At 36.9% G+C, this 11,504-nt stretch overlaps 1 pseudogene; it reads left to right on the top strand.

Annotated features, from left to right (window-relative positions):
* The first annotated feature begins 2,937 nt into the window (after positions 1 to 2,937).
* Positions 2,938 to 9,178, top strand: LOC102979186 (60S ribosomal protein L9-like; annotated as a pseudogene).
* The last annotated feature ends 2,326 nt before the right edge of the window (positions 9,179 to 11,504 follow it).

Genomic DNA, 11,504 nt, shown 5'->3' on the forward strand with positions numbered 1-11,504 from the left:
AGAGGTCTCAGGAGAAGCCAAATCTGCTGACACATTGATCTTGGACTTCAGTCTCCAAAACTGTGAGAAATAAATTTCTGTTGTTTAAGCCACCCGGTCTGTGGTATTTTGTCATGACAGCCCTAGCAAACTGACACAATTCCCATCTTCCCAAGATTTTCTCTTTCATGATAATATATTTTTTTATCCTCTTAGTATTAATTAGATCATTTTCACAGTACAAACTACTATTTACAATGTAGCTAATTTTTCAAGCTTCTGACTGTCCAATGTGGTATAGATATCATGCATACTGCATTCATGCAGTGGCTTAACTATTGCTGTGTTTCTTAAGAATCCAGTCCTTAATTCTACAACATATACTTTGATTTTTGTGGTATGTTAAAACATCAAGTGTCTCCTGTTGAAGCTCTTTTATTAGCAGAGAAAAATCTAGCAAAAAAAAAGTTTTATTGAATTAAATTCATGGTGCTTACACAGCCTGAGAACATACTCCCAAAGATTTCAATATTTCACTGGGTTGGTAGGCTACAGAGTTTGCCATTATGAACCTTTGAATCATTGTTGTGAAGCCTGAATTGACTAAAACCGTCAATTGAATACAGTATCCTCTTAGCTCAATTCAGTGAAATACATGTGTATAAAATAGAAAGATGGCGAAATTCAGTCGTGGAGGATTTCCTTTTGTTTATCTGCTTTTACTAGGTTTTACTTGAGACTGTTGGTGACCACTGAAAAATTACAAGTAGTTTGCATTTCCAAAGTCTGATATTTTCTACTGAGAAAGTAATTAGCTATTGCTTTCATGTGAAAAATTGCTGGGCAAGATAGAAGCTGTGGTATTCATTTACTCTTTGAAATTAAGACTCTTAACTTCAAAGTTCTTGTGTCAGTTGTTTTGACTGAATTCCAAATATATTTGCATACATAGAGCTAGACATAATCAAGGGGGTACTATCCTCCTGATTGCTGACTGTCCTTTGTGGCAGTCTGCCCATTATAGGGCTGGTCTACTCTTGGATGTGTAAGTTGGCTTGGATTGAACAGAGGTTGCCAACTTCTATAGTTTTTACTGTTTTTACAAACATAGACAAGAAGTCACCAGACTGGCATGTATAAAGGGAGAAGGAAATCAGTAATATTGAGTGTCTAACTTAGGTCAGGCAGTTGATATAAACCTTTCCTACAGCATTACATTAATCCTTTCCATAAAAACCTTCTAAAGTAGATATTTGTATCCTCAATTTAGAGAAGAAACTGAGGCTTAGGCTAAAAAAATTAACAAATGGCTATCTAATCCTATCTCAAGATCAATTCCTCTAAAACCATTTTAGACTGAGTCATCTGTCTGTCTCACAAATAGTAACCCAATGTGCTTGCATTGCTTCTTGTGACATTTGAGGTCACGGTGAGCAGTTTTAACAGCAAGTGGCCATATCAAAGAAGAAATTCTTATATAATGAAACATTTGGTCAGAAAAACAATATCAGATGGACCATGAGTCAGCACAGTTTTTTTCCCCCAGCACACGCTCTGAATCCACTCAATTGGGTTCCTCTGTTAAAACTGTTTGCGTCCTGAGCGACATTATTTCACAGTTTCTAAGTACAAACAGTTACATTTTGAGTTATGTAATGTTCTCTCTTCTGAAAGAGTTAACTGGACCTTAAAAATCTGCTTTAATACTTGGGGGAAATGCTTATGTTATGGTTTGGGGTTTATAAAAAACACAGTAATATTTATTTAGAACCCCTGTGTTAGGCACTATGCTAAATGATTTCACACGTTAGGAGAGGCAGAATAGCTTAGGTTGTTTATTTGAGAAACAAATCCTGTGTGAGTGGATCATCATTAATATGTAAATTCACTGTATTATTGCTTTACTGGCACATTCCTTTCTTATTTGTCCCTTTCACAACTCAAAAGAGAATCATTCAGGACTGAGTTGTTTGTCATTCCTTTTTGACTAGACAAAAAGCAAAGAAAGAAATAAAGGAAGGCATTTGCTTGTGCTAAGAAAGCCTCCTTTAGGAAGCTGAAAGAGGCTGTAATTAGTTCCAAAATACCATCTTATATCCACTGTGCATATATTTTTCACACAAGAAAATTGAACATTGGAGACCAAAGGACCTGGAATGTAAAATGATGCAGCTAAACTCCATTTAGAAATAGCTGTAATGCAATTCCCAGTTGTTGGATTGATTTGATCTTCTTAACTTGGGAAGAAATTGAACCCTGCAATATCACCAATATTTTCTAACTCCTCTCTGATTATTATTATAAACTGACAGTGATTCATTTTGAGTAATTATTCTGAAAAATGAATTAGATTAAAAAATAATCTTCCTGATTATAGAGGAGCCTAGTCCTTTTTTTAAAATTAGTCCCCTTTTTAGGATGACTGGTGATGTCACATTTGACTAACAGTGGATTTCTTACTTGCTAACTATTTGACTTCTCCTTGAAAAAAATTGTATAAGTTAAAGGCCAAATTTTTAGTAAAATCCCAATTATGAGTAAAATTCTTCTGGAAGGAAGCAGCATATAATTAGCCAGGAAATCAGAATCAGGGGGCCTGAAATATTTTCTTGGCTTAACCATCAGTTATCTTCATGAGCCCAGATGACCTCTCTGCGCATGACTTCTCTGCATCTGTAAAATGAAGGAGTTCAAAGAGGTGCTCTCTAAGGTCCTTTCCTCTTCGACCATTCTGTTTTTTTGTATTACATAATTCTATCTTATGTAAATTAATGGTCTAGTTTCCATGTAGGGCTCTAAAGTAACATTGGAGAGTGATTAAGGGAAAGTGTAAAGAAAGACTAGCTAATAGGGGAAATAATAGTTCCTTTATGTTTCATTGCTTATGGAAAGATGCTCTCAAGAGTAGTGCTTCTTAAATTTTAATTTGCATTCATATCACCCAAGGATCTTGTTAAAATGAAGACTTTGATTGGTAGGATTGAGGAGAGGCCTGAGAATATGCATCCTCACTAGCACCTTCCGCAGTGGTGTCCTTGCGGCTGGTTCCAGAGCACATTGAGTAGCAAGGCTCTGACTGTAAATCTAAAGAGTATGTAAGAATCTGAGGGGTAGTTAAAATTCAGATTCCAGGATTAGCTCTCCAGAAATTCGGAGATTGGGTTGGGGGATCACAAACTCTGAATTCTTAACAAGCATCCTGTGGGATACTGATGGCAGGGGTTCAGAAACCAAAACTAAAATACATTTAAGAATTACTGTTACAGAATTATGGAAGGGATTTATCTACCAGCCCTTCTTTTTTTTTTTTTTTTAACATCTTTATTGGAGTATAATTGCTTTACATTGTTGTGTTAGTTTCTGCTGTATAACAAGGTGAATCAGCTATACGTATACTTATATCCCCATATCCCTTCCCTCTTGTGTCTCCCTCCCACCCTCCCTATGCCACCCCTCTAGGTGGTCACAAAGCACTGAGCTGATCTCCCTGTGCTAAGTGGCTGCTTCCCACTAGTTATCTATTTTACATTTGTTCAATGCCACCCTCTCACTTCGTCCCAGTTTACCCTTCCCCCTCCCTGTGTCCTTAAGTCCATTCTCTATGTCTGTGTCTTTATTCTTGTCCTGCCCCTATGTTCTTAAGAACCATTTTTATTTTTTTTTAGATTCCATATAAATGTGTTAGCATATGGTATTTGTTTTTCTCTTTCTGACTTACTCTGTATGACAGATTCTAGGTCCATCCACCTCATTTGTTAGATTCCATATAAATGTGTTAGCATATGGTATTTGTTTTTCTCTTTCTGACTTACTCTGTATGACAGATTCTAGGTCCATCCACCTCATTACAAATAACTCAATTTCGCTTCTTTTTATGGCCAAGTAATATTCCATTGTATATATGTGCCACATCTTCTTTATCCATTCATCTGTTGAGCAGCCCTTCTTTATTCTGTCCAGGTTCTCTTTTCAAACCCAGCCACTGACTAATTTATTGCTGCATTTGTTTTCAGAATAGCCTTGTGAAACCAATTCTGTGGTTTGCTTTTATTAGTCTTTTCATTTCATGAATTATCTGTTGTCTAGTTAGAATGACAGTTGGGTGTGTAGGGCTTTTGGGTTTTTGTCATTGTTTTTAGAACTCGAAGTTCAGGGGACTTTCTACCTCTTAACAAGTGTTTATGAAGTCACTGTAAAAGAAGCATGCTGTAGTGGAGAGAAGACCATACTAGAAGTAAGAGAGCCCAAGCCCTGATGCCAGTACTGCTAAACATTGATTCATCTGTTTATTCATTCATTCATTCTGTGCTTTTCTCACCCCTGAAATTGGGAGATCTTGGGTCTTACCAGTTAAGTTAGTTACTAAATTACTAGTTAAATTAGTTAGATATACTCAACAGCCTGCTGATCTAATGGGAGTTGTCAACAATGAAAATAATGATTAGAGTTTAGAAGGGCAAGTACTATAATACAAAGAATGCTTTAAAGTAGTCTCTGAAGTTCTTTGCTCCTAAGTAAAATATTGGAGCTATCTGTTTCATTTGTGGGCATAACAGGAGAAAAATATGAGATTAGCATGTAAACTAGAAATAGTATACATATGACTGTGTACATGTAGTTCAGTTGGGTAATACTGAAAGCACGTTAAATAAACAGTCATTTTCATTTTGGAGACTGTATTAGTCAAAGTTCCTCAGAGAAACAGAGCCAATAGTAAATATAGATATAGAAGTAGATAGAGATAAAAGGAGATTTATTATAGGAATTGGATCACATAGTTAAGGAGGCCAAGAGGTCCCAGGATGTGCTGTCTGCAAACGGGAGACCCAGGAAAGGCAGTGGTAGAATTCAGTCTGAGTCTGAAAGCCTTAGAATTGGGAGACTAATGGTATAAGTACTGGTCTGAGTCAGAAAGTCTGAGAATCAGGAGGGCAAGAGAAGATGGATGTCTCAGATCAACCAGAGAGAGAGAGGAAGTTCACCCTTCCTCCACATTTTTGCCCTGTATGGACCTCCAATGGGATTGGCTGATGCCTTTCCACATTGGGGAGGGACTCTGCTTTGTTCAGTTCAATTCAAATGCTAATCTCTTCTAGAAACTCCCTCATTGAAACATCCAGAAATAATGTTTTACCAGCTATCAGTGCATCCCTTAGTTCAATCAAATTGACACAAAACATTAAGCATCACAGAGACAGAGGGGAAAAAAGGGCATCAAAACCTGTAAAAAAATTTAGAGATAAACCTTGGCATATTACATTTGAAGTTTTAAATAACTTCTACCATGTGATGCAGTCATTTCTCTTCGGTACATCTAGGCCAGGAACTCTCTCTTGCCCTCCCCATGTTCATTTACGGTGCTTCATTCAACAAATATTTATTTATTGGTCCCAAATTATATACCAGAAACTGTTCTAGATTCTGGGGATAAAATAGAAAACCATTAAAACAAACATCCTCAAGTATATCCCAATATTGTAATGGGACGTATTCTGAGGAGGGAACAAACAAATAAAAATTAAACTTTTTAGTATACCAGCTGGTAATGGTGGAAAAAGAATAAAGCAGGAAAAGAGAATGGGGCATGTTGGGAGGAGGGTGATGGTAATTTCTTAGGGAGGAAAGGCTTCCTTGAAAATGTGACATTGGATCAGGGACCTAAGGAAGGTGGAAAGTGAGCTTTGCAGTTCCATGGGTTCTCAGACAGGACATAGAAAGGACAGATGCCCTCATGCATGTGGCAAGTTCAAGGACCAGCAGAAAGATCAATGTGGCTGGATCACAGGGAGCAAAATTGAGGAAACATTGTTTAGAAATTTGTCTGCCATACTAAGAATTTTGGCTTTGCCTGTGAGTGAAATGGGGAGCACAAGCAGTTTTGAGTAGATGTATCATGTGCTTTGATGTTCATTTCCAAGGGATCACTGTGGCCCTTGTGTTGAGAATAGATATGAGGAAAGAAAGATGAGTCAGAGGGACACATTAAAATAGGTGTTGGAAAACTACAGCCCATAGATCACATCCGGCCGGCTTCCTGTTTTAGTAAATAGTTTTATTGGAACACAGCTACATTCATTAAATTGCATACTGTAGATGGCTGTTTTCACATTGTGGCAGAGGTAAGTAGCTGCAACAGGACCTTATGGCCTGCAGTAACTAAAACACTCACTAGCTGATCCTTGTGGGTAAAAGTGCACACTCCTGAACCAGAAGGTTATTATGGTAATCTGAGTGAGTGATAGTGATAGCTTGTATTAGGATAGGAGTAATGGAAATAATGAAAAATGTTCAGACACTGCCTGCATTTTGAAGGTAGAAAGGAAAGAATGTGCTGACAGAGGAAAAGTATAAGAGGCAAAAAGAATAATCAAATCATGAATGACTTTTTTTTTTGGCCTGAGAAATGGGAAAGACCAGAGTATTGATATACTGATTGACTTTAAGAAGATTGATTTTTAGAAAGATTGTGGGAAGGGCAGGTTTGGAGGTATGGATCATGAATTTAGTCTTTGAAATTCTTACATCCAACAGGTGTATCTAACTAGAAAGTTGTACATCTAAGCGTAGAGTTCAGACGGGTCTGAGCTGGTGATATAAATTTGAAAGTTTTCAGCATAAAAAATTCATGGATGAGATCACAGGGCAGTAATGGTATAAAATCAAGAGGTTTTAAGAGTAGAACTGAGGCTCGAGCTTTTCCAGTGTTTGGAGGTCATGAGATACTGTAAACTCAGCAAAACTGAATGAGAAGGAGCAGCTATAAAAATTGGGAGAGAAAGAAGAGTGCGTGAAAACCTGGATGCTGCGTGAAGAGAGTATATTAAGGAGACCATCCTCAGCCTTATTAGTACTGCTGGTCTTTTAGATAAGATGAGGATGGAGCATTTATTATTGGCTTAAAATATGGAGGTAGTGATAACCTTGAGGGAAGTTTTGATGGCATATGGGGTGAAATGCTAATTGGACAGGATTCAAGAGAATGGAAAGAAAGGAACTGAAGACAGCTTATAAAGAAAACTTGTAGATGTTTTCCTCTAAAGGAGAGCAGATAAGGTAGAAAAAGGACGTGGTATTGAGAATTTTTTTTTTCTGATTCTTTTTTTTTAAGATGGGAGAAATAGCAGAATGCTTGTATGCTCTTGGAATAATTTAGTCAAGAGCGAAAGTTATAATGTCCAAGACAAAAATTCCTGGAGCAATGTGTTTGAGCAGGTGTACAAGTGGAAGAAATGTCCTTCAGTGAAAACACAGGCTGTTCATTCAAAGTAACAGAAGGGAAGACAGAATGTATAGGCACAGATACAAATAGGTGACTTGATTGTAGCAGCTTGGAATGTTTTCTTCTGTTTGCTTCTTTTTCTCTTTTCTTTTTTTAGCCTAGGAAGCAAGATCAGCAAGCTGAGGGGAAAAATAGAGAAGAGGTCTTGGAGGTATGAGAGGAGAGTGAAGGAGTAGAGGCTATCTAAACATCCTTAAGAGAGGGTCAAGTGAATAGACTTGGTGGGGGTGGGGGGTATATAGCAGAGCTTCTACAGAATACCAAGGGCTGAGATTCAAAACAAATAAAAAGTTATGATAATAATGTAAAATGAAAAATATTCTAAATATCCAACAAAAGGATAATAGATAAATGATGGCTTAGAACTTTCAGTAAATGGGCCCTTGTGCAACTATTAAAATAATTTTGTAATATGCTTAGTAACATGGAAAAATCCCTTCAAACAATGTTTGAGGAAAGCTCTTTATGTTCTAGACTGTTATTATGAGAATTTGACAAGTGGCATAGATCGTAAGACTCCGAAGACACATTGCTGGGAAGTGATGGCATGGATTACACTTCAGGTCTATCTGATTTTAACTGATTACCACGCAGCTTAAATTTACATTTTATTTTAAGTACCTACCTCACGTGGTTAATTGAAGTTTAGCCTTTTTTTTTTTAACCTCCAAATTATAAAAAATAAACTATTACATAGATATGTATCCCCAACCTTCTACTGAATAATTGTTTCAACAGAAATATGTAACTTTTATTGTCACTAATATCATTTATTTCTAACATTCCAAGTCATCACTCTGAACTGCATTTTTGTGAAAGCTATTTCTGTCATTCAACACATAACCCTTACCTTTGTCAACACTTTCATCAGCCAGCTCTTTGTCTTTTGTAGATTTAACTATTCTGACGAAGTCTTCATGTAAATCACCAACATCTTTAACATGCTAATTTATTCTTTGAAAGTAGTATATAAAATGATAGAATTACAGGAGTTTCTTTGAATGCAAGAAGCCTGTACAACTAAACAGAATAAATTTTAGGCATAGGTGAATCAAGCAACAAAACCCAAATTTAGTGTGGGTCACTCCTCTGTGATGATTTCTTTAGCAAAAATGGTTTTAAGTTTCAGATTTTATTCTCAAAAGACTTTCAGGTCTTTTGATCTTACCTAGTCCTATGACCATAAATAATATTTACCTCCATGCTGATGACTCCCAAATTTGTATCTTTTGTCCAGATCTCTTCTATAAGCTTCAGTCACATATATTCAGCTGTCTTTCTGACGTCTCCCCTAGGGTAATTCAAACATAATACATTCAAAACAGATTGCTTAGGATTTTTGCTACCTCTACTGTGAGAACAAAGATGATTCTCATCAGACTCTTGACATTCCAGAAAATGTTGATCACTCTGAAAGGACGCACAGTTATTTTCTAGGACCCCAGAGGAACTCTGTGGAGGAACTTCAGGCACATCAATGTAGAATTCAGTCTCCTTGGAGTGAAGAGACCCCAGCACTGACAAATAGTAGGGAAATAGAAAGGAAGTGGTTACTGTTCACACTATCTATAGTCATGCATAGAACATGATCAAGGCTGTCACACTGGGCTCCTGTTACAAGATGAGATTTGTGCCACTTGCCCATCAACCTCATTATGTAGAATGGGTCTCTTGTTGAAATTAGAAATTTCTTGGTTGAAAACTACATCTGCAGGGTTTGCATGAGAACAAGGCATTCTTTGTTCACTATCTTGAGTCCAGAATGATGAGTTAATTCTTGAAGGAAATGGCACTAAACATGTATCAAATTTAGCTATTTTGACTCAGCAAGCCAGAACAGTTATAAATGAGAATATCAGAAAATTTGGAGATCGTGTCTGTGTTTCTGAAAAAGGAAAAGTCCAGCAGGCTGATGAATAAAGTCTAAGAGTTGTCTAGCTATGGAAACGATAAGGTGCCCGATGACTCCTAAGACCTTCTTGTGATATTTTAAAGATGCAATAAAAGCCTCTATTGAAAAAACAACAACAACAAAAAACCCAGATCATCTGATTACCCTCTCTATCCACAAGTTGTCGTCTGTTTTTACAATGCAACCATCACTTGCTCAAGCCAAGAATCATCCTTAATTCGTCTTTCTCTGTAAACTGTTTTTGCTCAGTTTCAAGTTTGTTAGTTCTACCTCTGAAATACATGTCTATTCAATCCACTCTTCTTTGCCTCCCCTGCCCCTCTCTAGTCCAAGCCCCAATCATCTCTAGCCTGTATTACTGTTAGTATTCTAATTAGTCTGAGGACTTTCTCATTTCTTCCTTCTAAGTTCTCCACAAAACAAATATTTTTGAAAAACCATTCAGATCACATCACTTCCCTACTTAAAAGCTCTTAATGGTTTTCTGTTGTGCTCAAATAAAATTGAAACTCCTTATCCTGATCTATATTGCATGATTTAACTCTTGTCTGGGTTTTTACCCATTGTGCTCCCCCTAGCTTTTTCTTCAGTTGCATTGTTCTTTGTCTTCTTTGAACACATGGAGCCTTTCTAGCCTTAGATCCTTATATCCACTCTCACCTCTCTCTGGACCACTTTCCCATGGCTCTTCTTATTCTTTAGATCTCAGATGAAATGTCACACCCTGAGAGAGGTGTTTCTTGACCATCCTATCTGGAATAGATTCCCCACTTTGAACTTTTTTTCTGTCAAAACATCTGCTTACTTCTCCTACAGAACCTACTATGACCTTTGGGTATTTTGCTTATCCATGTATTTCATTGCTTTGGGTATTTTGCTTATCCATGTATTTCATTGCTTATTTTGTGTCTCACCAATTTGTAGTTTGTCACTGAAACCCCAGTGTCTGTCACATATCATATTCTTAATAATTTTTTAATAAATGAGTGAGTATGCTATTTTCACTCCTTGCAGAAACTTTAGTTCACTTTCATAGTTTGAGTCCATTAGTTACCATGTGTGTAGTCAATTGATATTTAGATTACAGGTGATAATTGCCTTCTTAACACTTCCCTATTTTCTACTTTTAGCATGAAAAGATCTGTTTTAAGCAATTTCTAGAGCCCTTTGGTATATCACACTTATAAATCTTTGTCTTCTTTTGCCCCAGATAATTCCAGTGGATATTTATAAGAAACCCATTTAGCTGGATACCCCCAGCTGTTTCTCATTTTCACTCAGGTTCTTACCTCTGGGTAAATGTTTCCCTATTTTAACCACCTCTGAACAATTTTAATATCACACAAGTCAAAATGCAAATTTACAAAGCAAAAGAGGTTTCTTTTTCCTCCTTCCACCATTTGCACAGGCTGTCTACATAAATTTGCTGAAGGTAGTAAAGATAAGACAAAAAATAAGATGGAATCAGGGGGAAAAGGGCTTAATCCAAAAAAACTCATCTCAGGTGACTGAAATCACAGCATGAGTCAGTGCATTTATTAAGATGCTGCCTAGCCAGCTGAGATGGATCATATTTTTATATCATCAGCCATGCCTTTGGCAAATAAACATGACCATAGGCTACTCAATTTTATTTTAGAGATGCCGTTTTCAAACTTTCAGTGATCTTTACCACAGATTCCAGAATCCCACAGAAAGGCATAATCAGAAATCATATCATATCATATCTCCAACTTCTGAAATAGAAGTCATTAAAATTGTCTTTGGAGATGTAGTGAATTTATGCATAAAACCTCTACTTGGTTATCCTTGTGTGTCATAGAGAGCGCTTGCAGTGTTTCCTTTCAGTTTCTCCCCTAGAGAAATATGGGCCAGTATACTGGCCCGTATTACCCCATGGAACACTTCCCCAGAGTTAGAAACATGTTTAATTCTCTATCTCATTTAACCTTCTTTTATCCATCCACAGGCCCTAAAGGACCTATAGAACTTGTATTTGTCACAAATCTATATCAGCTATATCTATATCTTAGCCACAGGAAAGGGAAGAACAAATTGTAAGTTCAGGAATGTATTCTAAAAATGAAAGTAGCTATTCCCATTGCTAGAGGGGAGCCGGCTCTGCAAGGACAGAAAGTGGAGGATAAAACAATCCTTTTACTCCTCCCCTCCTCTCTTATTCAGTCCACAACATCATAATTCTAGCAATAGAAACAACCAGATAATTTTTCAGGAGTTCTGAACAACCGTGTTTGTTTCTCACTTTCTTACCTACATATTAGGAAAAAAATCAAGTTTCCCTTAGAGGGAATGCCAGTGTAACATGTGGCCACC

This window comes from Physeter macrocephalus, chromosome 5, assembly GCF_002837175.3.
Source record: "Physeter macrocephalus isolate SW-GA chromosome 5, ASM283717v5, whole genome shotgun sequence".
Classification (NCBI taxonomy): Eukaryota; Metazoa; Chordata; class Mammalia; order Artiodactyla; family Physeteridae; genus Physeter; species Physeter macrocephalus.